A 6,000-nucleotide genomic window follows, 5' to 3' on the forward strand; every position below is an offset into this window, starting at 1 on the left:
ATGACTTTGCTCACTTCCACAGCCTCCAAGCACATCTTCCCACCTTTATCTCTAATCAGTCCTACCTTCACTCCTGTCATCCTTTTGTTCTTCACATAACTGAAGAATGCCTTGGGGTTTTCCTTTACCCTACTCACCAAGGCCTTCTCATTCCCCCTTCTTGCTCTTCTCAGCCCCTTCTTAAGCTCCTTTCTTGCTACCCTATATTCCTCAATAGACCCATCTGATCCTTGCTTCCTAAACCTCATGTATGCTGCCTTCTTCCACCTGACTAGATTTTCCATCTCACTTGTCACCCATGGTTCCTTCACCTACCATTCTTTATCTTCCTCACCGAGACAATTTTGTCCCTAACAGCCTGCAAGAGATCCTTAAACAACGACCACATGTCCATAGTACATTTCCCTGCAAAAACATCATCCCAATTCACACCCGCAAGTTCTAGCCTTATAGCCTCATAATTTGCCCTTCCCCAATTAAAAATTTTTCCTGTCCTCTCTGATTCTATTCTTTTCCATGATAATGCCAAAGGCCAGGGAGCGGTGGTCACTGTCCCCTAGATGCTCACCCACTGAGAGATCTGTGACCTGTCCTGGTTTGTTACCTAATATTAGATCTAGTATGGCATTCCCCCTAGTCGGCCTGTCTACATACTGTGACAGGAATCCATCCTGGACACACTTAACAAACTCTGCCCCATCTAAACCCTTGGAACTAATCAGGTGCCAATCAATATTATGGAAGTTAAAGTCACCCATGATAACAACCCTGTTATTTTTGCACCTTTCCAAAATCTGCCTCCCAATCTGCTCCTCAGTATCTCTGCTGCTACCAGGGGGCCTATAGAATACCCTCAGTAGAGTCACTGCTTCCTTCCTGTTCCTGACATCTACCCATACTGACTCAAAAGAGGATTCTGCTACATTACCCACCCTTTCTGTAGCTGTAATAGTATCCCTGACCTGTAATGCCACCCCTCCTCCCCTTTTTCCCCCTCTCTATGCCTTTTAAAGCACTGAAATCCAGGAATATTGAGAATCCATTCCTGCCCTGGTGCCAGCCAAGTCTCTGTAATGGCCACTACATCATAATTCCATGTATGTATCCAAGCTCTCAGTTCATCACCTTTGTTCCTGATGCTTCTTGCATTGAAGTACATGCACTTTAACCCTTCTACCTTACTACCTTTACACCCTTTATTCTGCTTCTTTTTCATTAAAGCCTCTCTATATGTTAGATCTGGCTTTACTCCATGCACTTCTTTCATTTCTCTATCGCTACGGGTCCCATCCCCATTGCAAATTAGTTTAAACCCTCCCGAACCATGCTAGCAAACCTCCCTGCAAGGATATTGCTCCCCCTCGAGTTCAGGTGCAACCCATCCAATCTGTACAGGTCCCACTTTTCCCAGAAGAGATCCCAATGGTCCAAAAATCTAAAACCCTGCCCCCTGCACCACCTTCTCAGCCACGCATTCAACTGCCATCTCCTCCAATTCATACCATCACTATCACGTAGCACTGGCAGCAATCCTGAGAACGCCACCCTTGAGGTCCTGTTCTTTAGCCTTCTGCCTAGTTCCCGAAACTCACACTTCAGGACCTCATCCCTCTTCCTGCCTATGTCATTGGTACCAACATGTATCCCGACTTCTGGTTGCTTTCCCTCTCGTACCAGGATATCATGCACAGAGACATCCCGGACCCTGGCACCCGGGAGGCAACAAACCAAATGGGTGCCCTTCTCACATCCACAAAATCTTCTGTCTGCTCCCCTGACTATAGAGTCTCCAATGACGACAGCTCTCCTCATCTCCGTCCCATCCTTCTGCACCACAGGGTCAGACTCATTGCCAGAGGTCCTGCCACCGTGGCTCACACTTGGTCGGTCGTCCTCACCAACAGCATCCAGGACAGTAAACTTATTATTCAGGGGAATGGCTACAGGGGTGCTCTGCACTACCTGTCTACTCTCCTTCGCTTTCCCCCCTCTGGCTGTCACCCAACGACCTGCTTCCGGCAGCCTAGGTGTGACTACCTTCCTGTAGCTCTCATCTATGACTACCTCATTCTCTCTTATGAGTCGAAGGTCATCCAACTGCTGTTCCAGATTCCTCACATGGTCTTCCAGATTGCCCAGCTGCAAGCACTTCTGGCAGATGTGACTCTGCAGGAGAGGGGAGTTCCCCCAAGACCGCCACATCTCACAGGAGAAGCACATCACCGTCTCAGGAGGCATTGTAAAGACTAACTGGGAACAAGCTTGTCCTCCGCCTCTTCTCAGTCAAAACCTCAAATCTCCACTCCTTCACTGGCCCGCTCACTCACTGGCAGCTCCGGTTGAGCTACCCCTCTATTTATTTGTTTGAGCTTTTCAAACTGCTTGGTCACCTGACCTTGATTGCCCAATCAGCTGCTTTCTGCTGAGTCTGAGCTATTCAAATCTTGATTGTCTAATCAACGGCTTTCTGCTGAGCTACTCAAATCTTGATTGACTTGATTGCACAGTCCAACTGCCAAAACTGCCAGAATCTCTTGAGTCAAAGCCTCAAATCTCCACTCCTTCACTGGCCCACTCACTCACTGGCCGCTTTCCGCAGGCCAGTTATTTACATGTTTTGTCTTGTCTTCATCAGACAACTGAATTTCTGAAGTTGGCTCTTTCTTGAGGTCTTTGCGATTTCTTCTTAACACTGCTCCCTTCTCTGTTTGGACCATGTATGATCTGGGTTGTACTTCTTCAAGTACTGTAGCTTTCTGTATCCATGTGTTCATTTTGTCTTGTATTCTCACTTCATCTCCTTGCTGCAGTTCAGGTAATGGACGAGAATGTCTATCAAAGTGTATTTTCTGCTTTGCTTTGTGTTCATCCTTCCATCTTTTCACTTGTTCACCTTCTTTTGTTCTCAGAAGGCTCTCATCCATTGGCAGATTAGATCCCAAACGTCATCCCATCAAGAGCTGAGCAGGCCAAAATCCACATTCAAGTGGAGTACTGCAATGGGCTAACAAGGCTTTATAAAAATCACTTCCACTATCTTTTACTTTGTGCATCAATTTCTTGACAATTTCTACTGATTTCTGAACTAATCCATTAGACTGAGGGAAAAATGGACTAGATGTTGTATGAACAAAGTCCCATTCATGAGCAAAATGTTTCATGCATTCACTACTGAATTCTGGACCATTGCCTGCGAAAACTTCATCAAGTACACCATGTCTTGAAAAAACTGATCTCATACGTGTAATTACATTTTCTGCTGTTGTTCTGCTCAGACAGCACACTTCAGGATACAATAAGTAGTAATCTGTTATTAATAGATAGTCTCTGTTGTCAGTTACAAAAAACCTACCTTCTGATAAGGTCTCTGAGGATCCGAATCTACAATTCTACAATTTCTTGATTCATCCTGGGCCAAAACATAACTTCCCGTGCCCTTACTTACATTTTTCAATACCTGGGTGGCCTTCATGAATTTTATCAAGCATTTCTTTATGGAGACTTTTAGGAATTATAATTCTGTTACCTTTGTACAGTATCCCATCCACAACAGAAAGTTCTGATCTGTGGTTCCAATATTCTTGTACTTCTGAGGTATTATCTGTTTACTATCTGGCCATCCATCCTTCATTTCTTGTATTACCTGACTGAGAATTTCATCCTTCTCTGTCTCAAGACATAGCAGTTCCAACTTCTTGGAAGCAACAGGTACAGTTTCTGAGACCACATCAATAAATTCCTGAACATCAACAGCGTCCCTGTGACTGTCTTTTGTTGTTGGATCCACAGCTCTGGAAAGTGTGTCAGCCGTGTACATGAATTTTCTAGGTGTGTATGACACATTCAACGCATATCTTTGCAATTTGATCATCATTTGCTGAATTCACAAAGGACATTCACTTAAAGGTTTGTTAAGCAATGCAATCAGAGGCTTATGATCAGTTTCAACATCAATAGATTGCCCTGACACAAACTGATGAAATCTCTCACAAGCAAACAGAATACTGAACAATTCTTTTTCAATTTGGACATGCCTTGTTTCTGGATCAGCTGAAGAACGAGATGTATACGCCACTGGTAGCCACTCCTTATCATGTTCCTGGAGTAATACTGCCTCTGAACCTGCTTGAGATGTATCACATGAGATTTTGATGGGTCTCTCAGCATCATAGAATTTCAATACAGGTTCTTTTGTGAGTATTTTCTTGAGATTTTGCCATGCCTTCTCCTGTTCATGATTCCAGCTCCACTCATTTCTCTTTTCTGTTAGCTGCCTCAATGAAGAAAGCTGTTCCGAGAGATTGGGTATAACTTTTCCCATATAGTTAACCACTCCCATAAACCTATGAACATCCTTTTTACATTGTGGTCTTGGCATGTTCTGAATAGCAGAAACCTTCAATTGATCACTTTTTGCAGAGGATATTACCCACAAATGTAAGTTCAGTCACTTCTAGTTGACATTTGTCTTTATTCAATATCAGGTTCACCTTGCGTGTTGCCTCAAAGACTTGTCTGAGCCTAGCGTTATGTTCAATCCTCAAATAATAATGCCATCCATGGATGTATCTATGCCTCAATGTGCTCATATAGCATGTGAATGGTTCATGGTACACTCAGGAGCTGATGCAATTCCAAACAGAAGCCTAAGAAAACAGTATCTGGCAAAAGGTACACAACTTTGAATTGGTTTATCTAATTTAAGTTGCCAGAATCGGAGGATGCATCTAATTTACTAAAATACTCTTCATTAGCAAACTGTGACATAATTTCTTACAAATAGGCAATTTGAAATGCTCTATTTTAATGGCCCGATTTAAATCTCTTGGATCTAAGCAAATCCCCAGTTTTACATTTTTCTTATCAACAATGACAAGCGAATTGACCCATTCGGTTGGTTCAACAATTTTTTTTATGACTCTTAGCCTTTCCATTCTCTCTAGCTCTGTTTTCAGGTCCCATTCCCATTTTGATATGATTATTCATGGCCTCCTCTACCGTCAAGATGAAGCCACACTCAGGTTGGAGGAACAACACCTTATATACCGGCTGGGTACCCTCCAACCTGATGGCAGGAACATTGACTTCTCTAACTTCCGTTAATGCCCCTCCTCCCCTTCTTACCCCATCCTTGATATATTTAGTTGTTTGCCTGTTCTCCATCTCCCTCTGGTGCTTCCCCCTGCCTCCTTTCTTTCTCCCGAGACCTTCCGTCTCATGATCCTTTCCCTACTCCAGCTTCACTTTCACCAATCACCTTTCCAGCTCTTAGCTTCACCCCACCCCCTCCGGTCTTCTCCTATCATTTCGCATTTCCCCCTCCCCCCACTAATTTCAAATCTTTTACTATCTTTCCTTTCAGTTAGTCCTGACGAAGGGTCTCGGCCCGAAACGTCAACTGTACTTCTTCCTATAGATGCTGCCTGGCCTGCTACATTGACCTGCAGCTTTGAGCCTCCTATAGACTCGGACCCCAAGATCCCTCTGATCCCCTACATTGCCAAGAGTCTTACCATTAATACTATATTCTGCAATCATATTTGACCTACCAAAATGAACCACTTCACATTTACCTGGGTTGAACTCTATTTTCTACTTCTCAGCCCAGTTTTGCATCCTATCAATGTCCCACTGTAACCTCTGACAGCCCTCCACACTATCCACAACACCCCCAACCTTTGGCTTCATGGCTGTACACTCACTTTTGTGAACTTCAGTTGTTTGCCCACCGTTATTGTTTGCACAATTTGTTTTGTTTCCTGCACATTGGATGTTTGACTATCTTCTTTTTAATGGGTTCTACTGGTTTTCTTTATTTTGTGGCTGTATTTGATAAATCTCAAAGCTGTATATAGTATTCATACTTTGGTAATAAATCTGCTTTGACTTTTGACTTTTGACCTGCACCTATCACTTTGTGGTTCCTCCTCCCCTCTTCTCACTTTCTTACTCTGATTCCTCAAACTTTTTTCCAGCTCTGCTGAAGGGCCTCGGCCCGAA

The sequence above is a fragment of the Hemitrygon akajei genome, chromosome 32, assembly GCF_048418815.1.
Source record: "Hemitrygon akajei chromosome 32, sHemAka1.3, whole genome shotgun sequence".
In the NCBI taxonomy this organism is placed as follows: Eukaryota; Metazoa; Chordata; class Chondrichthyes; order Myliobatiformes; family Dasyatidae; genus Hemitrygon; species Hemitrygon akajei.